Genomic DNA, 27,059 nt, shown 5'->3' on the forward strand with positions numbered 1-27,059 from the left:
GCTTTCCAATAGTTAGCTTCTTTGATTCAGAGGCACTCATCTGTCAGAAACAATCTATTTTGGATAGCTCATTGGAACCAGATTGGAGTTAAAGCCTAATGTCCAGTATCTGCTTTCCCATGGAATGATGCTCAAGTGACATAAAGACCATGCAAATTCTACCATTAAGCCAGAGAAGACAGCACTAAGATTTGATTTATTTGGTCAGGATTTCCATATGCTCCTTTCTCAGCTGAGCAGTGAAAGTTTCTCCTCATTATACTGCATGTTTCATCTACAATGTGAGAGATAGTGCTGATGATGGTATTATTATCACAGTTGTTGCAGAACTGGTCAGTCATTTTGACTGTTCACAAAACTAAATTGAAGGAGAAGGCTATAAAAACATGTTTTATATATGTATGCATATACATGTGTGTATGTATAGAGAAGTATTTATGGTACATACATGCACTTAATATGTATATAGAGTACATATTGAATGACTCTCTCTCTGTGCCTAACTTACTATTACTTTATATAATTACTTTATAATTATTACTTTATTATTAGTGAAATTCATTTTGATTCTTCTCTACTTCTCCAATCTGTGTCCTCTATAACCCTTTCTCTATCCTCCAACTCCTATTTCTCTCTTTATTCTCTCCATTGATGCACATCGTCTTGTAGCATACAATGAACACTTTGCACTGAAGATACACTATCATCTACCCTGTAACTGAACTGTCCTCTATGCTTAATCTCACCCCAGTTAAACCATGTGCTCCCTAAGAAGAGGATCTCTCCTATTTTTCTATTTTAATATCTAGTGCTTAGCACAATGATCTGTCCCTAGTGAAGACTCAGTAATGCTTTTTCATTCATTTATACTCTCATTCATCCTCACTTTACTTAATTCTATAGTCTTTTTTCTCTAATCTTAAGTAGTCTGGAAGATTCCTATGATTGGGACCAAACATGTATGATAATTACTAATAGCTTGCTTGTAAATGATGTTTGTTAAATCAGTTAAATTCAGGAAGCATTTAAGTTCTATTGTATTCTAGGTGTTGGGCTACAAAGAAAAGTACCTTACCTTTAGAAGTTTTTGCTCAACTGAGGGTGAAACCACAAACACACACTACACACACTACACATACACACACACACATGCATGCACGAACATAAGCACACACACATAAACACAAAATAAACTCTAATTTCAGTGGGTGGAGGTGGGAGAAGGATAGAAACAAGAGGAATAACAAAAGACTTAATCTAGCAGGTGGTAAATGAATAGAGCATTGAAGGTAGATAGGACCTCTAGGAGATGGAAAGATAGCATAGGGACGGAAGATTAATTTTCAAAGGTATGGAGATAGGACCTGGAATAGCACATACAGACTTCTGCAAAGCAAGTTTGACTCAAACATAGTGTGTGGATAATGTATAATCAGTCTAAGAAGATTCTGTTTATTTCATCCTATTGATTTACCTTAGTTATATAGACCTGTCTTAAGCACTCTTCACACTCATTCCTGTGTCCTCCTCCTCACCTGTTCTCCTTCCTGGACTGTATATTTTTAGAGTAGAGTAGAAAATTCAGAATTTGGAGCTCAGCCTCTGCCACTAATAAAGAGTAATATGATCTTGTAGAGGAAGGAGCAAAGGATTCGGGAACCCAAAAACTTCTTCCCATTGTCTATGAGAATTGAGCTTAGTTAATTAGCTTATATATAACCTTTCTATATGCATCTGATGCTAAATTTGAATAATACCTGCCAAAAAATGTGGTCGTGGAGCCAAAAAGCCTGGCTCAGGTAGAACCCATTGACAGCTCATTTCCCTTGGATGAAAAAATAATAATAATTAAGAATAAGAGTTGTCTTTCAAGGTGGTAGTTAGTTGGCACAGTGGACAGAGCACTGACTCAGGAGTCAGAAGTACTTGAGTTCAAATCCAGCCTCAGACACTTAAGAATTACCTAACTATGTGATCCTGGGCAAGTCACTTAACACCATTGCCTTGCACACAAAAAAGTAAAGAGTCCTTATGTTTGAAGAAAATATGTATATGATGACATGACTTAAACATTATTTTTTTGTTTTATTTTTTATTTAAGGCAATGGGGTTAACATTGATTGCCCAAGGTAACATAGCTAGGCAATTATTAAGTGTCTGAGGCTGGATCCAAACCCAGGTTCCCCTGACTCCAGGGCCAGAGTTTTATCCACTGCAACACCTAGCTACCCCACCTTAGGTTTATTATAGTGAGGAGGGTGTTCTGCAAAGACATCCTTCTCATTGTCTTTCCAGAACCATTTCATTTCTTGGCCTGATAGATAGGAAAAAGAGCTTCTGGTGAAGATCTGTGCTGTGGAGGTGAATAGAAGTCATCAAACCTATCCCTCCAGTGAGATGGAGGAGTGCTATACCTACTGCAACTTCCTAAGGTCCTCCACACCTTACCATCCGCATTCCCTTTCTGCCCTCTGTATCCTAGCCACACTCTCATGTGACCTCTCTCTTGAACCCCTGTACCCTGGTCTTTTCCCCCTCAAGTTGAACTCTCTTTTATTTCTTATCTCTACTACTTAGACTGTCAGTTCCTTTAGAACATGGACTATTTCCAGTTGTTTCTTTCTCATTTTACCTTCAGTGTTTGGCACATATTAAATGCTCAATAAATGATTTTTTTAGAAAAAAGAATTTCATTCATTATTTTTATACATGGACTCATTTGCATATCACAAAAGAATTCAGAAGTGTGCCATTATTAATAATAATAATAGTTAGCATTAATGTTAAAGTTTTCAGAGCATTACACACAATGTTATTTCATCTGGACTTCTCAACAACCCTGAGAAATAGTTATTATCCCTATTTTATAGATGATGAAAGTGAGCTTGAGAATGGTTAAATGACTTACCCAGGTTCATATAACTAGTATGTATCTAAAGTAGGATTTGAATTCATGTCTTCCAGACTCTTATTGTAGCACTCTATGTCTCTACGTCATCTAGGTGCCTATTATAGATGATGAAACTGAACAAAGAATTTAAGTCACTTATTCAGTCTGACTTTGAGACAAGATCTTCATCTCCTCAAATCAAAATAGCAATGGACCCAATGTGCAATGAAAGGATGAATTAACAGAACCAATTTCAAAATCCAGAAAAACTTCAGGATTGTAAGGTTATTTGTGTTTTAGAAATTTATCGTTCATTCAATTACTATTCATTAAGAACCAACTTGCTACTTATCCATCTACCCCTCATCTATCTACCTAACCATTCATCCATCACCTAGCTACCTATCTTACTATATTTCTATGTTACTATCTGTCTCTATCTCTATATGCATCTATATAAACATACATATAGATACATGTGCATAAGTATCACACACCTGTATTTAGGTGTATACATGCATGTATATTCATACAGACATGCCCACAATAAATATGTACATGCCTATACACGAAATCACATGTCTACATGAATGTAATGCATGCATGCAAATACACATTGTCTCTGTTCCTATGAGCAATATATAGAAATATGAAAGTCAGTGTTTGTTCTCAGGAATTTGTACTTTTGTTAAGAAACAAAGACAAAGTCATGTGAAATTAAGTAACAATGTAAGAAGAAGCTTTGTCTACATGTTAAAAGTTGATGCTGATATTGCAAGGATGATGTTTTCAGAGGCATTAGTGCTATACTCAGCATGCAGAGTACCATGAAATAATCCTGCTTCAGTACGGTGCTGGTTTTACTTATCTGCTGCCATGGTTTTAAGTGCTATAAATACTGCCCCCTCCCCAGTTTTGCTTATGCACTTTTCTCCTGGATTCAATTCAACAAATACTTATTTAGCCCCTAAGATACCACATTTGACATACTGTAATAAAAGATGGAGATACAAAAGAAAGAATTTGATTTCATGTATCTTATAATTTAATGGGAAGAAAAATACATATGCAAACAATGATGCAAAGGAAAGTAGGATGAGTGAAGAATGGGTATAGGAAACAACATTTGAGACATTTGAGGAGAGAGAGAGTTCTTATGCAACCTAGATCCCCCTTCTACCATTCCTGGGCCATCTTCCCCAGAAGCTACTGATGGCAGACAAGCCCTTTGTCACCTATTTTACTTCTAGCTTTCAGAACAATAATTATATAAACTCTACCATCTTGGAAAAGATAGGTTATTCCATTACTTTTGACTCCACCCACTTATTTCTCTGACTTCTAAAATACTCCCTCTGCTTGCCCACCACTTGTGTATATGCTATTATCTTTTCCTATTAGAATATAAGCTTTCTGAAGGCAGAAACATCTGACTTTTTAATTTTTTTGCCAGCACTAAGCACAATGTCTAAAAATAATTAGTGCTTAATAATTTTTACATTACTGATTTTTTATCCATTCTAATTTATAAGGGTAACAATTATAGACAATAAGTGGTATAAAAATTAATATCACTATGAACCAAAAAACAACTTAGAGGAGTTATAAATCCTTAGTTGGTTGATTAATTGGTTGGCTGTCCTTTGTGCATGAAGAAGATAAAAGGACAGCAACAGTGTCAAGGTATAGTGTATCTGATCATGGATGATCAGATCAATACAAGTGTGGAAGGCTGTCCCAAAGGTTGAGCACAAATATTCCATATAAATATTTGGAGAGGAGATATCTAAATTTGCACATCTCATCTTTCTTTGGATCTAAATACTTAAGAAAGGATATAAATTGGTACAAACTAAGGGTGTGGGAGAAGGCTTTCTAACCAGTGTAATGGTTTGAGAAAGATTGAAATACACTTAACTTTTTGTTAAACAGTAAGCAAATAGATTCAATCACATGCAAGTTTCTTGTAAGGGAATGGTAGGAGATTAACAATAACCAAATTACCCAAACAGCTGCTTTTGAATTGTTTGTAAAGTTTCATCCTTCAGAAACTGTAGAAAGTGAATTAAGAATCTGAGTTCCTCATGAACACAAGAGAATTTAATATGCATTTGACAAAATGTTAACCAAAATGTAACTCAAATGTAACCAAACTTTGGTAATAAACCAGTTCATTAAACCATTATCATTCCCATTTCCCTTGTCCTATGTCCTAGGATAGCTAGGTGGCACAATGGATAGATCACCAGCCCTCAAATTAGGAGGACCTGAGTTCAAATCCAGTCTCAGACACTTAATAATTGCCTAGCTGTGTGACCTTAGACAAGTTACTTAATCCCATTGCCTTATAGAAATAATTTTTTTTTTAAAAAAAAGAAAACCATACTGATAATTTACTACTTAGGAACTAGGATTCCATTTTTCAAACCAAATATGCAACAGAGGCTGAGTCCATTAATGCTCTTTCTATAGTTGATACAGCCAAATGTAAGTCATCTCTGCTGTCTAATGATGTCCCTTTTAGCCCTGACTGGTATTTCAGGGCAAAGGCTACAGGAACACTGGGACTTGATCCTTATTCTCAATTTAGTTATTACTCAGTGGAATGTAAAGTTCCCCCATTCCCTTGGTCGAGCCCCAACATGTAAGTGGATGAAAATCTGAATGGAATTTAGGGCCTTGGAGCAAAACAACACTGTATCCAAGGGACAGGAGGGGAATGATGCCAAGCACCTTCCCATTTGTTGCTAAGAGAACATGAGAAGAAGTGCTATAAATGAATCCATTAAATCAGAAAGAAAACATATTTGGAAACACCATTGCGTGGAAGTATGTTTTAGCAATGGTATTGCACTAAGTTTATCCAGGGGGGCATTGTGATATAAGAAGAAATGAACACTAATTATGGGTAGTAGATTGCAGGAATAACAAATTAAATTCATATTTGTACTCATTGTACTTGAATCTCACATAAAATCCTCACCTATAAACTTGTACTGAATGAACACCATCACAAAGGAAAACAAAACCTAGGAGAGGAAGATGATAGCTGACTAGCCATGTATAACAATACAAAGAGGAAACATTTTGAGTGAAGGGGTCACAGGAAAATACTCCTTTGCTACAAAAACTATATGCTATCTATGTGAGTGAGTTGAAGTCTCAGTATTGGGAAATGTCAAGTGAGACAAATTAAAATGAAGATTAGAATTGCCTCTTGGATTTTAAAATTCTTTTACTTAAAATAGTATCTAGTTCATGACCTCTATAATAAAACAAAAACTCATTTATATAGACATATACAAAACATATACATACATACACACACACAGAGGAAGCTTTATATTATTCTTGGAAAATCTTGTTACATCCAACTATCCTTTTTGTGAGTTAGTGATTTCAAAGTCATTAGGAGGCATTATCAGAACAAGAATGGACTTGTAACAACACTCTGTGCCAAACTAGAGTGAACAAAATATCAAGGCTTATAGGGAAAGAAAGACACCAACTAAGATTAGAAGTTAATTAAAGATGCTATATAATTAGCAGATTAAATGTGAGCTCTAAGATTAGGAGAATTTTCAATAAAGAATTGTAATATAACTCTAAGAATAAAATGGGAAAGGACAATCAATCTTTCCAGCTTGACAAATTAGCATTCTCTGAACAGAAATACTGATTTACTGAGTTAGAAAGGTAGTCTTTTTTTTTAAATGGAAGAAATGAGAGAAAATGTGATGATTCATCAAAGTGCTGTTTAGTAATATTGGAATAATGAATGAAGTTTGGAAAAAAATCTATTTACTCTTTCTTCATCTCCCTCAATTCATACATTACACTGGTTCATTTATAGCCTGGCCAGAATTGTTTGAATACTTTTCTTGCAGTGATAACATGGAATCTGTTTTAGCTCAGGGCTCAAAGACAGGCAGACTTGCTTAATATTCCATTATGAGCACTCAGAAGTTATATTCAATCAATTGGATTCTCATTTGGAAGCATTCTAATACTTATCTGAGGATGTCATCAAGATAATAACCTGCTACCTAGTATTTGCCATACCAGATCAGTTTTATAATTCTTTTTTCACTCAAGGCTCAGATTTCTATAAAGTTCTTCCATTGCTAGTTCAGTTTAACAATTTTAGTGAATCTGGACTTCTTGAAGGCAATGCCAAAAGAACACAAACTAGGCCTACCTAGCATATTCAACCAAGTTGGTGTGGCATATAAAAAGCTCAAAAGACATAGCTTCTATGTAACTAATCATTTTATTAGTAATGCTAGCATATTATCAATGAAAAGGCGGTCATTTGACTAATCATTAAACACATAGGTTTATATGTCCTTGGAAGAGGGGGTGTTTCCTGAGGGTGGATGAATTCTGATTGCTTATCAAGTAATGAGAGAATGAATGTCAAAATGAGGGACTTATTCTAATGAGGGGTTGAATGTTGTGACTTTGATCAGTTTTGGTCAAAGAGAATGATTTGTATCCTATCCCTGTATGACAAAAGCAAGAATCCACATTTCCCCAAATCATCTGGATGAAACACAATGGGCTGCAATTAATCAATTCATCTGAGTTGTCCCTCTCAATATGAACCCAGTACTTCAAAGACTGTCTGAGTAACCTACAGGGACTGCTTTCTGAATGAGGAAATAGAAAAGGGGAAAACCTTTGCTTCTAATTCAGTAATTAGTTATTAAATATAAGAGATATAATAAGAATTATTAAATGCAAGATATAAAATCTATTTGCTACTTGAGGCCCAACCCAATTAAGTATGAAGAATCTCAGCACCAACCTATTGGAAACTAAGACCTGATTGATATATTTGACCATGGAATTCCATGAAAAAGGTATAAGTATAAAAAGGATTTCTATCTTGTCTAGCTCTCTTGTACTTCCACAATGCTATGTTGAATAAAAGAAAAAGAGACAAGAATCATATTCTTTTTAGAATATCTACAAACATTAATTTTATTCTTGGTACTTTTTTTTAGGTTTTTTACAAGGCAATGGGGTTTAATGACTTGCCCAAGGACACACAGCTAGGTAATTATTAAGTGTCTGAGGCCGGATTTGAACTCAGGTACTCCTGACTCCAGGGCTGGTGTTCTAGCCACTGCACCACCTAGCTGCTCTGTTCTTGGTACTTTTAAGAAATCATGATATAGTTATCTGATGAGTTGATAAAATAATTATGGAAATGAATCACATACAAGGTGACCCTCAAAATCAATAAACCCACTAGACTTGAAGACATAGCAGCTAAGCAGCAGGGCAGCTCATATGTTCTACCAGATCAAGAGATTAAAGTAATTAGCAAAGTTTATTTTATCAAACAACCAAAGAGAACAAACAACATCATTTCATGGGATAGTTGGTCATCTAATCTTACCATTCGCAGGATAAGCAAAGCATACAGACAGCAAAGGTGATAAGTACAGTTCATCAACCAACATATGCTGCAGAGGATGAAGAAGAGATGTTTATGAACCACCTGACAAGATTGTACAAAATAAGCCATTATATACCTTTATACCAGATGACTTCTTTGCAAAAGAAGATAATAAGAAACCTGATTGAAAATATGATTTGGATTAAGAAATGAAAGAAACAAATACATACATTTATGATGTCCTTAATGAAAGTGTGAGAGAAAATAAGCAAATAAAAATTTGCCAAAGGTGGTCATCAATGTGATGCTATCATTACCCAGCTGATGATTCTTGACCTCTCCAACCTCTGAAAGAAGAGAGTAAATGAGGGAGCAAACTAGTATATTCTGGAGGAATACACTGGGAGTAGTGGGAGTAGGTGGACCTAGGGACACAGGGTTTCATAATAATAACACCCTACTATTAGAATATAACTTTCTTGAGGGTAGGCACTATCTTTTGCCACTTTTTTTGCATTCGCAATTCTTGTCACCATGACTGTCACATAGAAAATGCTTTTAAAATGTTAATTGATTTATTGACCTGGGAAGGAATGACCAAACCTGGCATTGCATATTGATGAACCCTAGAGAATCATCATAGGAAGGAAAGCAAAAAAAGCCTGGGCAAAGCATTGGCTGTCCTTCCTCAATTAAGCATAGTATTTAATTCAAGCACAAGTGAAAATTGGGAGAAATCTCTGCTGTAACAACTCCATTTCTTACATCTATGTTCTTTAAAACTCTTGAAGCAGTCTTTGTGTATCCCCATGGAGATGTGCCATAGGTTTTTATTCACAAAGCAAAATAGCCACTTAAGTGTCACTGTTTTTGTCTGGGGTTGCAGAAGAAAGGTACCCAGAGGATCATCTAACAAAGAGGAACTAGGAGAGATGAGTGTCCTCAAACCCAACAAGTCTGAAACATCTAACCAAAACCTTCCCTTTAAATTAGACCCAATCTAAAGACTCTTGCCTTTATTAGATAATTTAGAAAATTACAAATAAATATGTCAGGCAGCAATTCTATTCTGATCACTAAACACTACACTAAATAATGTTTGACAATGAATCACAGCTCTCTCATTCATTGGTAGAATGCATGAATAGAACTGAATTCCTGCATAATCAAAATATGTCAGCAGCAAAGTATGATTAAATTCCTCTGTACATATCTGTGCTCATCATATAAACTAATATTTCAAACAGTTCGTGTAATTGTTAATGTTTCATCCTTTAAGAATGAAGATAAAGGGTCTAAATATGACACTGCAGGAAGAAACAACAAAACATAGAATATTGGTATGTAATAGAAAATATATACATGGTGTTAGTAAATATTTATTAAGCACCTACAAAGTTCTAAGCATTATGCTGAACACTGGAAATACAAAAAGAAGCAAAAGACAATTCCAGCCTCCAAGAAGTTCACAATCTAATATACAAAACTACAAGCAAATAAATATGGGTAAACAAGCTATAAATACAGAATAAATAGGAAATAATTAAGAGAGGGAAGGTACTAGAATAAGAGGGGTTGGGAGACTATCTACAGAAGATGGGATTTTAGTTGGAACTTAAAGAAAGCAAAGGAATCCAGTAATCAGAGATGAGTAAAATGATGATTTTAGGTGAGGGGGACAGCCAGAACAAATGTCTGGCACATAGGGATGGAGTGTATTGTTCCTGGAACAGCAAGAAAAGATTGAAGAGTATATGGCAGGGATTAAAGTATAAGAAAATTGGAATGTTAAAAGGGAGCCAAATTATAAAAGGTTTCAAATGCCATACATAGAGTATTTCTAACATTAGTTTATTTTACTTTTCCAAATACATGCAAGTTTTCAACATCCATCTTTTTATAAGCTTTTGATTTCCATTTTTTAACCTTCCTCCCTTTCCTCCCCCTCCCCATGACAGCAAGTAATCTGATATAGACTATACATGTACCATCAAATCAAAACATAGAGCTTTTAATTTGATCTTGGAGGTGATAGGGAGACACTGAAATTTATTGAGTAGTGGGAATTACATGGTCAAACCTGAGCTTTAGAAAAATCACTTTACCAGATGGTAGTTTCACAGGAGAGAAGGGAAAATTTTAGAGAGATGTTTTAATAATAGAATCAAGAGGCTTTGACAAAAGATTAAATATGAGATGGGGTAAGAGATAGTAAAAAGACAAGGATATCAGGTTAGTTTGTGAATCTGAGGAACTGGGAGGATAGAACTGTTTTGTATAATAATGGAGTAAGTAGAATTGGGGGAGGGGTTAAGGAAAAAGATAATGTTTTGGGTTTTAGACTTGTTGAATTTAAAGTATCTACTGCAATCTAGTTCAAGATGTCTGAAAGATAGTTGGAGATGCAAGATCAGAGAGGTTAAGGTTGAGAGTCATCTTCATATAAATGGAAATTAGAGCTAAGGGAGCTGATGAGACCACCAAATAGTTTAAAGGGAGAAATAAAGTGGGTCTTAGACAGGACTCTGAGTGAAATCAACAGTTAGAGGGCATGATCTAGAAGAGGGTCCAGCAAAAGAGACTGAGAAGGAATGTTCAAACTGGAAAGAGAACCAGGAAGACTAGTGTTCCCCAAACCTAGAGAATAAGGAATATCAGGGAAGGAAGGATGATCAACAGTGTCACAGGCTGCAAAAACGTTAAGAAAAGTAAAGATCTAGAAAAAGTAATTGATTTGGCAATTAAAAGATTATTGGTAACTTTGAAGAGTATATTTTGTTGGAATGATGAGGTTGAAAACTTGATTCTAAGGGATTAAGAAGAGTAAGAGAAGAGAAAGTGTAAGCATCCATTATAGATGGCCTTTTAAAGAAATTTAGTCACACAGGGAAGAAGAGATATAGGACTATAGCTAGTAGGATTTGAAGGATCATGCAAGAGCTTTTTTCAGGATTGGGGAGATGGGCATGATTTTAGGAAGTAGAGAAGCAATCAGAGAATTAAAGTAAGTGAGGAAAGTTGAATGACAGAGGGAACGATCTGTTGGAGGAGACACAACAGACTAACGATTTCTGTAGCAGGTGGAATAGTTGGCCTTCTAAGGTGAGGAATACGTTTACTTCATCATGTGAAACAGTGATGAAGGAGAACAGAATGGAAGAGTGATATGATTTGGGGAAGAAGGGATAAGAGAGAACTCATTGTGAATGGTCTTGATTTTGCTTGTAAAATATGTGCTAAGGTTCTTAGCTGAAAAAGGTAGGAAGGGTAGCCATAGAAGGTTTGAGGAGGGATGAAAAGATTTAGGAGATCTGAAGGAAGTGGAATAGTGAGTTGATGAGGGAAGGATTGCCTAATATCACTGTGGGCAAGGAAAAGTTGTTTTACATAAAATTATAGTGGACCCAATTAGACATCATTCTGCAGTACATGTGTAGAAGCAAAGTTGGCAGATAGTGAGAATCATCAAAGACTAAAGCTTCACAGAGTATAATCAGCAAAATGATAGAATTAGAAAGAATATTAGAAATCATCTATTAAAATTTAAATTTTTTCCTTACCTCTGAAAAAAAAGAAACCAACTAGTACAACTTGTCCAAATTATATCTATGATTAAACACTTGTAGTTATGATCTACCTATTATAGTGAAGTCTTGACCTTGAGTTATAAAGAACTTCCATTCCAATTCAGCCTCCAAAAGTTCCTAGGGATGTGGCTCTGAGCAAGTCACTTAATCTTTGTCTTCCTCAATTTTCTTAACTATAAAATGGAGATATTAATAGCATCTATTTTTCAGAGTTGTTGTGAGGATCAAATAACATAAAATCTGTTAGGCACAGTGCCTAACAGAAAGTAGGTGCTTAATAATTGCTATTTCCTTACCTAAGAAATCAGTTAAACCTAATTCCTTATTTTTAGAGATAAGGTCACTGAGTCCTAGAGAATTTAATCATAATGGTCATGGTTAAATGAGTAGCAAATGACTGAGCTGGCATTTAAATTGAATCTAAACCCAATGTTCTTCTATCTAATCTACCCAAAGTGGTCTGATCAACAGAGAAAACAGTGAAACAATAAACTTTTGTGGAAAGGGAACTTATATGGTTGGTGAAACAGGGAAAAAAGTTAATGTGGGGTAATCATCTTGCATTTTGTCCCTTCCCATTATTTTCATATCCACCATTGTAATACACGTCTCTAGGACTTTCTGCTTAAATTATTGCAGTGACCTCTTTTTTGGGTCTTTCCAATTTCCCAAGTACTCGCTTTTCCAATCTATACAATCAGAAAAATTTTTGTTGCTCATGGGTTAGATAATTACTTTTCTATCCCCAAATTCTCTCCAAAATTTTTTTAAAAAATCATTAGTCCCAAAATGTTTCCTGATTGAATGCTTATAAAACTGTTACTGATAATCAAGATCTTCCACAAAATGAGACCACCCTAAAATTTCAACTTTATTTCCTATCTTTTATTTCCATATAAGGCATGATCCATTCAAACTGAACTGCTCTCTACCCTTCCCACCTCACACTCCAATTTTGACTTTTTATCTCCTTGCTTTGTTCACATTGATCCTGAAACCTATAATGCCACCTTTTCTTATCTTTATTGACTTAACTCCTACATCTTTCTTATTTTTGGTTTCTGTGGGGCAATGGGGTTAAGTGACTTGAACAAGTACACAGATAGTAAGTATCAAATATCTAAAGCCAGATTTAAACTCAGGTTCTTCTGGCTTCAGGGTCAGTGCTCTAACCACTGTTCTCCCTCGCTGTCCCCTAATCATTTTTTTAAAGTTTGTCTTAATTGCCAGTTCCTATAAGATGTCTTCTTGATTCCCCCCTCACACATGAAGCATTTTGCTACATAACTTTTTTAATATGCCAATCTAGTAATACTATATATCAATTATATGTTTTGATATTTAATCCCTTTCAGATTATAAACTTGTTGAGGCTGGGAATTAATCTTGCTTTAATTTTATACTTCCTCTAGTATCCAGCATAAATTGCAAAAGGAGAAACAAAAACTAATTAATTAATTAATTAGTTTATTGTAAACAATATTTTATTTTTTCCAATTATATGTAAAGCATTCATTTTTTTAAGATTTTGAGTTCCAAATTACCCCCCCCAAGATAACAAGAAATCTCATATAGGTTATGCATGTGCAAACATGTTAAACATTTTTCCACATTTGTAATGTGAATAAAGAAACAGGACAAGAGGGAAAAGCCACATAAGATTTTTTTAAAAAGTGGAATTAGTATGCTTTGATTTGCATTAAGACTCCATAGTTCTTTCTTTGGATGGGGATGGCATTTTCTATCATGACTTCCTCAACCTAAATGCAGAATTTATGTCTATCCCCATCAAATTTAATCTTTTCTGAATCATATGTCTTTTCTTTTCTTTCTTTCTTTCTTTTTTTTTTTAGGTTTTGTTTGCAAGGCAAATGGGGTTAAGTGGCTTGCCCAAGGCCACACAGCTAGGGAATTATTAAGTGTCTGAGACCGAATTTGAACCCAGCTACTCCTGACTCCAAGGCTGGTGCTTGATCCACTACGCCACCTAGCCACCCTCATATGTCTTTTCAACCCCTTGAGATAGCTTGAATCCCAATCTATCATATTAACTCATCTTTCACAGTTTTGTCTCACCCAAAGCTTTGATTTTCTAATTACATTAGCTTTATTTCTTCATCTGACTTTTTGCTAACAATGTGAATGCCACAAAGTGAAGGGTAGAATACCTCAGTATGTTACTAGATAAAGTTCACTATTGCACGTAAGTTATACAAACATCCATTGTTCGAAGATATATTAGGCACCATTTTTTTTACAGCTTAAGATACATTTATTGAACAAGTTACAAATACATCTACCTGTGAATCCTACTCATATTTCCCCATCTTGTTGTCAGGGCATTATAAATACTTGTGTGGAATTCAAGTACATTATGCTTCTGATATTTTCCTAATCAATTCATCTAGTAACTACCCCAAAATTATTTTATTTTGGCATGACTTATTCTTAGTGAATCAATGCTGCTTCTTATTTTTCTAATATTCTAATAGTAAAAGTTCATGAATCATCTGCTTTGCAATCCATTTGAAGATTCTTCTGAGAGTCTGAAAAATATGGCAACAGTTTATTAACTATACTCCCCCAAAATACATTTTGTGAAGGAAAACTTACACTGAAATTTCTTTTGCACTCATAGAATGTCATTAGCAGGGCATAACCAGACAAAGGGGTTTCCAAAGGGGCAATATTTCTTAAATGGAATAATGTGATAACAGTTCTTATCATATGGCATAATTCCAAAGAAATGATAGTCTGTAATTTTTTTCTTATGTCTGGAACCTATTCTCTTCTATCAACTTTTCCAATAAAGCAAACTGCAAGAAATGGGAGTAATTCTCCCTTTCTGAAGCTACCACATTCTCTTTGATGAGGTGAGTCTATATAGAAACATTCACTATAAAACAATAATTTTTCAATTTGTAGTCCAGGAAGTCCTAACAGTTCAGTTTTGTTCAGACAACAGGTCCTATTAATCAAAATGAATTGAAGGAATGGAAATTGCTTTATAGGGCAGAAACCATGAAGGAGCATATACTGAAAAGGATAGCCTGGCAAGGAAAAAAGAAATGGGAGAGAAATTGTAATATGTAGACTAAGAAAGACAAGCAAGAATGAGTTAGGAGAAAGTTAAGATGGCACCAATACTAATCAACCCATGGAGTCATAGTCAGTTGTATAGGTAGGAGACAGGAATCAACATGTGATATAGTTTGTCTACACTGTTTTAGCCTCAACTATATCATTCATTGAAGATACAAATCCTTACATTCATTTCAATGCAATTGAATGAACAGGTCTTAGTTTCCTCATCAATAAAATGATAAAACTGTTCTAGATTCAAATTAATTTAAGTTGATTTGATTATACTCAAATAACATTACAATTTGACAAACACTTTCTTAGGCAAAGGAGATACAGAGAAAAAAATTCCCTGGTGTCAAGGAGCTTATATTCTTGAGAGTTAGGGAAGAGGGAGATATCATATAGCCAGAGAATGTGGCATATTTATATATACATATTCATATATATATATATATATATATATATACACACACACATATGCATCCAAAAATACAAAATAATTTCAATTGGGGAGGGGGGACTAGAATGCTTTCTATTGGGTGGGGCAGCTAGGTGGCATAGTATATAGAACATGGGCCCTGGAGTCAGAAGGACCTCAGTTCCAATCCAGTCTCAGACACTTAATAATTACCTAGCTACGTGACCTTGGGTAAGTCACTTAACCCCACTGCACTGCCAAAAAAAAAAAACCTATGTTCTTTGAACATTTATTAAGTGTCCATTGCCTTTCAATTGTCAACTCATTCTCTCCAAGTCACCACACCAAGAGGTCTTAGTCTAAACCAAAGTGATTATATGAACTGGGGCCTTTCTTGTAAGTGAGGAGAAGTTCTTTCACTCTTCAATGCTTTTTTCCCCCCTCCCTGGTCCTGAGCTCAGTTCAATATCCCTGTTGTTAATTCCTAACATTCCTGATAACTAAGGAGACAACTTTCATAAAAGAAGCTATTCATTTTTCATAGCATCTTTGGGTTCGCTTTTTTAAAAATATTTTCTAAGGAAGAAATATGATAGAACCATCCCTGGTCTTGTTAGAGATTAGAGCTGGGCATCTTTCAAAGCAGCTGGTCATCAGAGACATCCAAAAGCAATAAAACAAATCTTGACAGGCACAATGTTCTGCAAACCCTTTCCCCTAAGAACAGTTTGAGTATCCTCCTCCTCAGAAGAGGAAAATTGAAATCACTCACTCTTGGGAACCTGGCTGCATTACTGTCTAATCACTGAGTTCCACTCAGTGTTCTGCAGACTGGTTTCCATCTGTTCCTTGTATAACCTTCTCATTATCTTCTGTTGGCATTCCATTTCCTTTCTTCATTTCTCTAATTCAGATAGAAAGTGAGGAGTTCTTGAAGCAAATAAGTAAGGGAGATTGGATTGGATTAGTAATTTACAGGTCCTTCTCAGGGAATTCATGTACCCTTACCAAAGCAGAGACAACCAGACTTTTCCCTAGCAACAGGAAGACAATTCTGCACCAAATCTCCCCCACTAGGATTGCCATTATTACAGTTCCATCTTAATTCTTTTGGTTTCTCTATAATAAAGGTTTAGTCCCTGCCAGACTACAACTTTCCCAGAGAGGAAATATTGATTCTCATTGAGACTCCTTTGGTAAATTTATTGTCAAAGTTTAAGTGTCTGGGAGTTTGCTAGGTAGGTAGAAGGGTAAAGACCATGGAAAGCAAAGCAATAAAAAGAGGGAAGTGGGGGATGAAAAGGTCTTCCCCAGGTGTTAAGGAAATAAACCCAAGATGTTAGGAGCTAAAGGGAAGGGACATCCCTTAAAGTTTTGCTGAAAATAGGCTGTGGAGTAGAGAAGAGGGATAGGAATTTATTTTTGTCTTCATTTTGGTGCAATGGGGATTTTTAAAGCTAACTCATTTATTTTGTCCTTTTTCTTTTTGCTATAAGGAAGAAGAAGTGATTTAAATATTCACCAAAGGACTCAAACATCCTCATTTGGGGACAAGGTGAATTTCTACAATGGACCAATACCTATGACTTTTCTCCTTACATTAAGGGTTCTTAAACTCAAATTCACAGATTCTTAGAACGTTGGTGGATTTCAGGAGTTTCATGAACTCGAATGGGCTAGAAAATGCATCTTTATTTTCAGAATGCTCTAACTGAAATGAGCATTTCCTTCTTTTATGAATTAAAAAAAACCTATTCTGAGAAGATATCCAGAAGATATCTAGACTGAAGAAGTCCATTATATGAGAAGGGATAAGAACTAATTCTTTAGATAAAAATATTTCAGGAAGGGAAAATTAATCAAAAAATTTTTTTGTTGGGGGGAGAAGGGAAAGAAAATTCCCTTTCTCCATGACTCATTATCAAAGTCTGAATCAACACATCATCAACAGCTAGATTCAGGTTTGTTTCTTAATACATGTTGAACTTTGAGAATCAAATGAATACTTTTTGAAAAGGTTGAAAGGCAACACATACTTCAACATAGACATAGACATAGAGAGAGAAGTAGACAAGGCCAGGGACACAAACATAAACATAAATAGATAGGTGATAGATATATTTTAAATTAGATATTTAAAGTATTATTGCCTTTGGCATGATCATTTTCAATTAGATCTATCCCCCAATGATCCTTCTTTTGAGTCAGTCCTTACAACAAAGAAAAGCATTACAGTAAAATCAACTAATACCTATTTTCCAGAGATGAGGAAATTCATGTCCATCATCACTATCTAATGTGAGGAGGGAAATGTGCTTCATTATCAGTCCTTTAGTACTAAGATTGTTCATTTTAATTCACCAGTTAGGCTCCCTGAAAGAGTTGTTTTCATTTATTTATATTATATCTGTCATTATATTTATAATTCTCTTGATTCTGTTATATTCCACATCTTTGTGATTTCACACTTTTCCTAGGTTTCTTTATAATCTTCATATATTTTATTTCTTTATAATACAAAAATATTCCATTCCATTCATCTACCATAAAATTTGCAGACATTTCCTAAGTGATAAGCTCACATTTTATTTTGTTTTTTTAAACAAAGTCTTTCTTTTCCTCAAAGATTTTTTGCCCCATGATTTGTACTTTGCTAGAGAAAGCAAGTCTTTGTGCTCTGAGAACAGCAAAATCTACTTAACCTGGAGCCCTCAGAGAGTCTTTAGTAGCACATTTAAGCATGGGCTATGCCAGTTTGCTAATGTCTTTAATAAATTTTATACTATAATATCCTCTCAGTATATGTACCTACATTATCATAGCACTTACAGACTGTCCAAAAAGGTGCACACAATATGCTACAAACTATTCTATATATATCAACAGAAAGTAATGTAATACTCTCTTAAATCTAATTGTAGTGTTTGAAGTCCTGGTGCTATGAACACATTAACAAGTTTTTCTTTTCTCTCTATGCTCTGAAATGAGATAGAAGAGTACAACACTGGCAAAATTCAAACCTAGGCCTGTATCTTTTCTACTAAGAAACCTATCCTTTAAGAGATAAAAAGACTATTCTCAGGTGAAGAAATTAAAACTATCTATAATCATATAAAAAAACTAAATTATTATTGATTAGAGAAATGCAAATTAAAACAATTCCGAGGAACTACCTCACACTTATAAGATGGACCAAGCTGACTAAAAAAAGGAAAATGATTAATGTTGGAGGGGAATGTAGAAAAACTGGGACATTACTGCATTTTTGTGAACTGATCCAACCTTTCTGGAGAGTAATCTAGAACTACTCCCAAAGGGGAAAAAAAAACTGTGCACCTCTGATTTTGCAATACCATTACTAGGTCTGTATCCCAAAGAGATCACAAAAAAGGTAAAAAAACCCCACATGTACTAAAAAGAGATCACAAAAAAAGGTAAAAAAATACATATACAAAAATTCATGGTAGCAAAGAATTGAAAATTGAAGGGATACCCATCAAGTGCAGAATGGCTTAGCAAATTGTGATACATGAATGTGATGTTTTATAAGAAACCATGAGGGATGGCACTTCAGAATAGCCTGGAAAGACTTGTATGAACTGATGCTAGTGAAATGAGCAGAACCAGAAGAACACTGGGTGATGATCCAATATGGTAGACTTGTTCATTATCAGCAGTACAATAATGAAAGACAATTCTAAAAGACTTGTGGTAGAAAATACCATCTATATCCAGAGAAGGACCTGTGGAGTTGAAATGCAGACCAAAGTTTATTATCTTCAACTTTTAAAAGTTTTTACAATTTTTACAACTAGTATTTCTGACAAAGGACTCATTTCTAAAATATACAGAGAACTGAGTCAAATTTTCAATAAAACAAGTCATTCCCCAATTGAAAAATGGTCAAAGGATATGCAAAGGCAATTTACAGATGAGGAAATCAAAGCAACCCATAGTCCTATGAAAAATTGCTCTAAATCACTACTTATTAGAGAAATGCAAATTAAAACATCTCTGAGGTACCATCTCGCACCTCTCAGCCTGGCCAACATGACCAGAAAGGACAATGATCAATGTTGGAAGGGATGTCGGAAATCTGAGACACTAATATATTGTTGGTGGAGCTGTGAACTCATCCAACCTTTCTGGAGAGTAATTTGGAATTATGTCCAAAGGGCAACAAAAATGTGCATACCCTTTGATCTAGCAATACCACTACTGGGTCTATACCCTGAAGAGATGATGAAAAAGGGTAAAAACATTGCTTGTACAAAAATATTCATAGCAGCCCTGTTTGTGGAGGCAAAGAATTGAAAACTGAGTGAATGTCCACCATTTGGAGAATGTCTTAGGGAACTATGGTATATGTGATGGAACACTATTATTCTATTAGAAGCCAGGAGGAATAGGAATTCAGGGAAGTCTGGAAGGATTTGCATGAATTGATGCTGAGAGAGATGAGCAGAACCAGAAAAACATTGTACACCCTAACAGCAACATGGGGGTGATGATCAACATTGATGGACTTGTTCATCCCATCAGTGCAACATTCAGGTACCATTTTGGACTATCTGTGATGCAGAATATCATCTGTATCCAGAAAAAGAATTGTGGAGTTTGAACAAAGACCAAAGACTATTTACCTTCAATTTAGGAAAAAAATCCACTATCTCATTATGTAATTTTGCTATTTCTTATACTTTATTTTTCTTCTTTAAGGATATGATTCCTCTCTCATCACATTCAATTTAGATCATTGTATACCATAGAAACAATGTGAAGACTAACAGACTACCTTCTGTGGGGGGGAGGGGGGAGGGAAGCAAGAATGAGGGAAAATTGTAAAATTCAAAATAAATAAAATCTTTCTTAAAAAAAGTTGACATATATATTTTTTCTCTCTCTAATGTTTTTTCTTCCATTTGGATTTGTTTTTTCTTCCACAAAATGATTAATATGGGTCTATGTTTAGCATGGTTTTACATTCATGGCCTATATTAGATTGCTTTCTGTCAAAGGGAGAGGGGAGGAAAGGGAGGGAAGGAGAAAAATGTGAAACTCAAAACAAAAAAAAAAGGTTTGTTGAAAGCTACCATTGCATGAGCTTGAAAATAAATAAATAAATAAAACAGTTTTTTTAAAAAATCTATCTTTTCTCAGCTTAGCCTTGGTAGACAAATATTAAAGGGAAGATTATTCTTAGGGGGGGAATACAATTCACTTGCACAGCCTTCATTTATCAAGTACAATGTACTAAGGTGGATACCAGAGACAGAAATTTAGCTTCTGTGTCAAAGGTTTTAAGAACATTAAAGTTCTGAGTTTGCTCTGGATAATTTTTTTGTTTTTCTAACTCAGAAAATTCGAGAAAACCACTATCTGTTTTTTTTTTAATTTTACTGTGTCTTTATTTTATTTTATTGGGGTATTTTTTTGGTAGGGCATTGGGACTGAGTAACTTGCCCAGGGTCATCTAGCTAGGTTATTATAAAGTGTTTGAGACTGGATTTGAACTCATCCTCCTGACTCCACGGCTTGCTCTATCCACTGCACCACCTAGCTGCCCTACCACTATCTATTAACATCTTGCTTGACAACACCACTTTTCCTTGAAAGCTCATAGTTCCCAAAATTAAATTTAGGAAGTAGAGTTTGTTGAATTACCAAGGAGGATAAAATAAAACCTTTAGAAACTAATATGACAAATCCAATTAGCCATCCTGTCCAACAGATCTCTATAAAGCCATAGATTTACCAGTGGAAAGCTTCTTAAATACTAGCTAGTATAATTTCCTTATTCTACAGATGAGAAAATTGAGGCCCAGAGAGTAATTTGCCCAAGATTGGATAGGTAGTAAGTGGAAGAGCTGGGACTGAAATCCAGATGGTCTTTCTCTTATTCCACAATGACTCATGATGGAGATAGTCACTTAGAATTGCAAATAATCAAATTCTCTTCCTGCTGTTTATAAGAAGTGTGATGATTAAAGTGAGGGGTGGATGAAGCATACTCCATGGAGCATGTCCTTACTGCTTCTGGGCAACCACAGGTGGTTTAGCACTGAAGAACTTGGGTGCTTTGGAATGATGAAGCAAGGTCCCATGATGGTAGCAAAGGAGTGATTGCATTAATAGGACTGACTATTAAGTTAAAAAGAACTAACTACTCACTAGATTTTAATAGAGGAAGCAGCATCTGTGTTGCTTTCTCTCTCTCTCTCTCTCTCTCTCTCTCTCTCTCTCTCTCTCTCTCCTCCACCACAAGTTGGATACAAATAGTCCATGTAAACACCTGGGATGGTTATTCTTTTTCATTTATTTATTTACTTTTCTTTCTTTCTTTCTTTCTTTCTTTCTTTCTTTCTTTCTTTCTTTCTTTCTTCATTCATTCATTTATTTGTTTATTTGCTTGTTTGTTTATTTAGCCATCTATCTATCCATCCACCTCTCTGTCTAGCTGTCTATTTATTTTTGCATTCATTCATTCATTCATTTGTTTATCTATTTATTTATTTATTTATTTTGGATTTTACAATTTTTCCCCTAATCTCACTTTGCTCCCTCACCCCCCACCCCCCATAGAAGGTAGTCTGTTAGTCTTTACATTGTTTCCATGGCATACATTAATCTAAGCTGAATGTGATGAGAAATAAAACTTATCCTTAAGGAAGAAAAATAAAGTATAAGATATAGCAAAATTATATAATAAGATAATGGAGTTTTTCCCTAAATTAAAAGTATTAGTCTTTGTTCAAACTCCATAATTCTTTCTCTGGGTACAGATGGTATTCTCCATCACAGATACCCCAGAGTCGTGCCTGATTGTTGCACCTATGGAGTGAGCAAGTCCATCAGGGTTGATCATCACTCCCATGTTGTGTTAGGGTGTATAATGTTCTTCTGGTTCTACTCATCTTGCTCAGCATCAGTTCATGCAATCCTTCCAGACTTCTCTGAATTTCCATCCCTCCTGGTTTCTAATAGAACAATAGTGTTCCATGACATACATGTACCACAGTTCCCTAAGTCATTCCCCAATTGATGGTCATTCACTGAATTTTCAATTCTTTAGCACCACAAATAGGGCTGCTATTAACATTTTTTGTACAAGTGATGTTTTTACCCTTTTTCATGATCTCTTCAGGGTATAGACTCAGTGGTGGTATTGTTGGATCAAAGGGTATGCACATTTTTGTTGCCCTTTGGGTGTAATTCCAAATTTCTCTCCAGAAAGCCTGGATGAGTTCACAGCTCCACCAACAATGTATTAGTGTCTGGGATGCTTATTCTTAACTTACTTAAAAGACTTATGATGGAAAATACCATTCATATTCAGAGAAGGACCTGTGAAGTTTAAATGCAGACTGAAGTTTACTATCTTCAACTTTTAAAAGTTGACATATACTATGTTTTTCCTTTCAGCTGCTTCAATTCTGCCATTCTCTTGGAATGCATCACCCTCACTGATGAGGGCACACCATGCTGGGCAGTCCTGTGTCGGTGTCTCCCATGCTGTACAATCAGTTCTAAAATTCTTAAGAGAGATCTTCAGGGTATCCTGGTATTGTTTATTCTGACCACCACCACCCCCAGCATCCCTTGTGAGCACTTTCCTTTTGTGAGTTCCCCATAGAATAGTCTTTTTGGCAAGCATACGTCTGGCATTTCAATAATGTGTTCAGCCCATTGTAGTTGCACTGACTATAATAATGTTGGAATGCTTGGCAGTTTAGCTCAAGCAGCAACCTTGGTCTGGTATCTTCTCCTGCCAGGTGATCTTCAGAGTCTTCCTAAGACAATTTAAATGAAAGAAGTTCAGTTTCCTGACATGGCGCTGGTAGACTGTCCAGATTTTACAGGCATATAGCCCTGAAGTCAGCACAATAGCTCTGTAGACTTTCAGTTGAGAAGATCATGCACTAACTCTCCCTCCACTCTGGTCTTGGCTTGTAAGAGAATTTACCATCAGTGAAGTAGCTGACTTTAATACAGTGTTCATTCTCAGTGAAGGTATTGATAGCATAACTGAAAACATCATACAAAAAAAGCATGGGATCAAGGACACAGCCTTGTTTCATTCCATTGGTGACTGGGAAATCTAGAACATCATCTACTATACAGAATCAGACAAGCAAGCCTTCATGGAACTGATGTACAATACTGATGAACTTTTCTAGGCAACCAAATTTTGTCTTAATTTTCCACAAGCCCTCATGACTGATAGTATCAAAGGCCAGATCTACCAACCAATAGGACATCTTCTCACATGTGGAAACCATCCTAGGGGAGTTGAAACCAGATCTCACAGAGCTAGCTACCATCTTTGCTTTGGGTTTCTTTCATAAACATAGGTGACTGAGCAGTCATCCTGAGATGTATACTTCTATTCTTGGAGATAAACTCTGTGAATTTGAGAGAACAAAAGTTCTTTTTTGTTCATTTGGTGCTGTGTGCAATTTGGGAGAAGTCCTTAGAAACGATTACAGCCCTTCTTGGAGAAGATGACCACTGACAGGAGCTAAGTCCAACCCCAGCTTGGCCTTCCAAGAGACACAGCCTTGGAAGGAATAAGAACCAAGGTAAAAATGAAAAATGTTTTCAGTAGTCCTACAAAATGATTCATTTTTTCCATGTCTTAATTCTCAAACCTCCTGAGAGAGTTTAAGTTATATGTCACTGCTGCTACTGCTTTATCAATACTTGTGAGTTTCTTGTGTGAAACATTTGTTTTCTACAGAGGAAATAAATAGCTTTCCTATGTTGCAATTTGGTTGTTTCAGTCTTTTCATGATTATTTTTGAGGTTTCCTTGGCAAAGTTACTGGAGCAATTTGTCATTTCCTTCTCCAGCTCATTTTACAGATGAGGAAACTGAGGCAAATAGGGTTAAGAGATTTGTTCAAGGTTACATAGCTAGTAAACACCTGAGGCTGAATTTGACACCAAATCTTGACTCCAAATCCAGTGTTCTTGTGTACTGTACCACCTAGATGCTCTCAGCTCTCCTATACCTAACATATATTATATAGATGGCTCTGGAGGAGAAAGTGAGGCTGTGACTTAGCACAGCACCCTCTCACTAAAATCCAATCCATGGAATCACCTTCCTGATGTCATGGTCTTCTTGAGAATGAAGGACAAAAATATCATCACATCTCCTCATATCTTACACCAAGTACCATTCTTCTGCTCCCCTCTAGGGGAGTCCCTAAACAGCAATACCTAAGCAATTGGTGATTTTATTTGGGGATGCTGGGTAAGTGAATAAAGATTCAAACAAATTGTGAAAGGGAGCATGACTTCCCTCTACAGAGCCAGGGTCCTCCAGAATTGATGCTGACCATCCATGTTTATGAGTACAGAGTTCAAGGATTCTTTTAGTTAGAGGGAGGGTCCCACTTTCCCACAAGATGAGAGAGAGATAGTTGCTTGATGATATCAGGCATGGCTTCTCTGGAAGTTTCTTTCGGGTTCTTACAATTCATTCCTTGCCACATTCAATAGGGATCTTTAGTTACCTCTCACTGAAGTAACTCCTTGTATTCTAACATTCAAAGTAGGCATGGCCAAGCATTGGTCTTAGTACAGGTTAAATCTTCTACTAAGCATCCTGTTTATGTTGCGGACAATCTTCACTCTCACAGAGGCAAAAGCCTCCAGAGTTTTCTATGGTTGTATGGTTTGGCAGCTCCCTCTTTCCTGATCATAGAACTGATAATGCAAAGTCAATTTAAGTATATTTTTCTGCCTGAAGCTATTTCCATTTTCCACTAACCCTGCTAATTTCTGAACCTACTTAAATTCTTAGGGAGCAGAATTATGATATTCCTTAACTTTGAGAATCTTTGTAACCCATTCCAGGTAAAGATACAATAACAACAAATTTTAAAATAAATGTTATTTGATAGCTCATTTCCTCTAGATTTCTCTCTATGTCTATGCCCCTCCTCTTTCAGAGATCTATTTTTTATAACAAAGATTTATTTTTAAAAGAAAAAGGCAAGTGAGAGAAAGCACCAAAATTAATCTGTTTAAAAATCCAATATTACATGCAATTTCCACATCCATGTATCTCCTACCTCTTCCAAGGAGGGGGAAAATAGAAAGTGTCTTCTTACATCTTTTCTTTGGAGTCAAAATTAATTTGTTTTTATTTTTGTAATTCAGCAGCATTCATTTTTAGCTGTCTAATGGTTGTTCTTTCAATTTATGTTGCTGTAGTCTCTCTCTCTCTATATATATATATGCATATATATATATGTATACACACACAAACATACACATATATAGTTTCTTTGTTCTGCTAATTTCCCTTTGCATGAGTTCCTATAAGCCTTTATGTAATTTTCTGTAGTCATCAAATTCACTATTTTTTACAACACAATAAATCTTAATGTCTTTTTTTTTTCATTCTGTCCTCTACCTGTGGAGAGTAGTTCTAACTTGCTCAGAAGCAAACCTATTTCTTCTCTAGTTATTTCTATTAAGTATTTTAAATCTCTCAGGTAATTCAGTGAAATACACATATAGAAATGGGGCTGAGAACCTTTGTATATTCCCTAAACAAATGCCATTTTTAAAAGGGAAGAGATAAGGAAAGACTTAGTACTAACCTCACAAAGGGAAATAAAGCAGTGTTGGTGTAGGAATGATTGGAAATTGGAAGGAATGTCTTTCTGGAATCTATCAACTACTTTGGAAAAGACTGGGGCCAGAATGTCAAGAAGAGAAAGTTCTATTGGATGGGAAGGAGTTTTATGGTCTTAAGATGAAAAGAGGCACTGCCTTATATGACTTTTGTTTCCTTGATACTACCAGAAATAGTTCCATAGAGAAGACTGGAGGATAGGGCTTAGGGGGATCAGAGAGGAGATAAAAGAGGCTTATTACTTTGTTTTAAGTACTCTCTTCTCTCCTAAGAGTAAATATTTTTGCAGTATCATCTCATCCAGTTGAATAAACCCTATTCATTTGGATTCAAGATTTATTTTAATCAATTTGATGTTGTAATATGTTATTTCCTACACTAAAATTTCGGCCTGGTCCAAGTCTGTAGGTCTCTTAGTAAATTCTCAGAAGGCAAAATAGATTCTAAGACACTTGGGAATGGAGGGAGTTTTATGTAGGCACACAAACTCAAGTTTCTTTATATCTCCTTCCTGACTTTAAGATTTTTCAGTTGGAAAGTTTTTTTTGGTAGCCAACGACACAGAAGCAGACACTGAAAGCTTCTAGGTGAATAGAGAGCTGGCTACTACTTGTTTGCTATGTCTATTGCTTCTGAGCTCAACCACCCAAGCTTGAAACATCAATTGGGACATATTCTGAAGACCTGAGACAGTAGAGGGACTGAAGAAGTGGTGGAAGAATTGACTTGTCAGCAAGCAGAGGTGGAGTGAGACTAAACTGGCAGTTGATGTGAAGCTTCAGCATCTGATGGGACTGGGCCAAGAGAACAATCCCAAACTCTGGCACTTGTCTTTGTCTCACTATTATTTGCAAAGCTGATCCCTTAATCTTTTCCATTATCTATAAGCTGGGAGGACATTGAGGAAAATGACTGGTTGAAGCATTCTTTGAAAGAGGATCCCTTGATAGTTGCCTGGCAATTTTTAAAATAAGTCACATGGCCATAGTATGGACTGCCTGTGCAAAAGAATAAGAAATGTCAATCAGA

Source organism: Macrotis lagotis, chromosome 2, assembly GCF_037893015.1.
Source record: "Macrotis lagotis isolate mMagLag1 chromosome 2, bilby.v1.9.chrom.fasta, whole genome shotgun sequence".
In the NCBI taxonomy this organism is placed as follows: domain Eukaryota; kingdom Metazoa; phylum Chordata; class Mammalia; order Peramelemorphia; family Peramelidae; genus Macrotis; species Macrotis lagotis.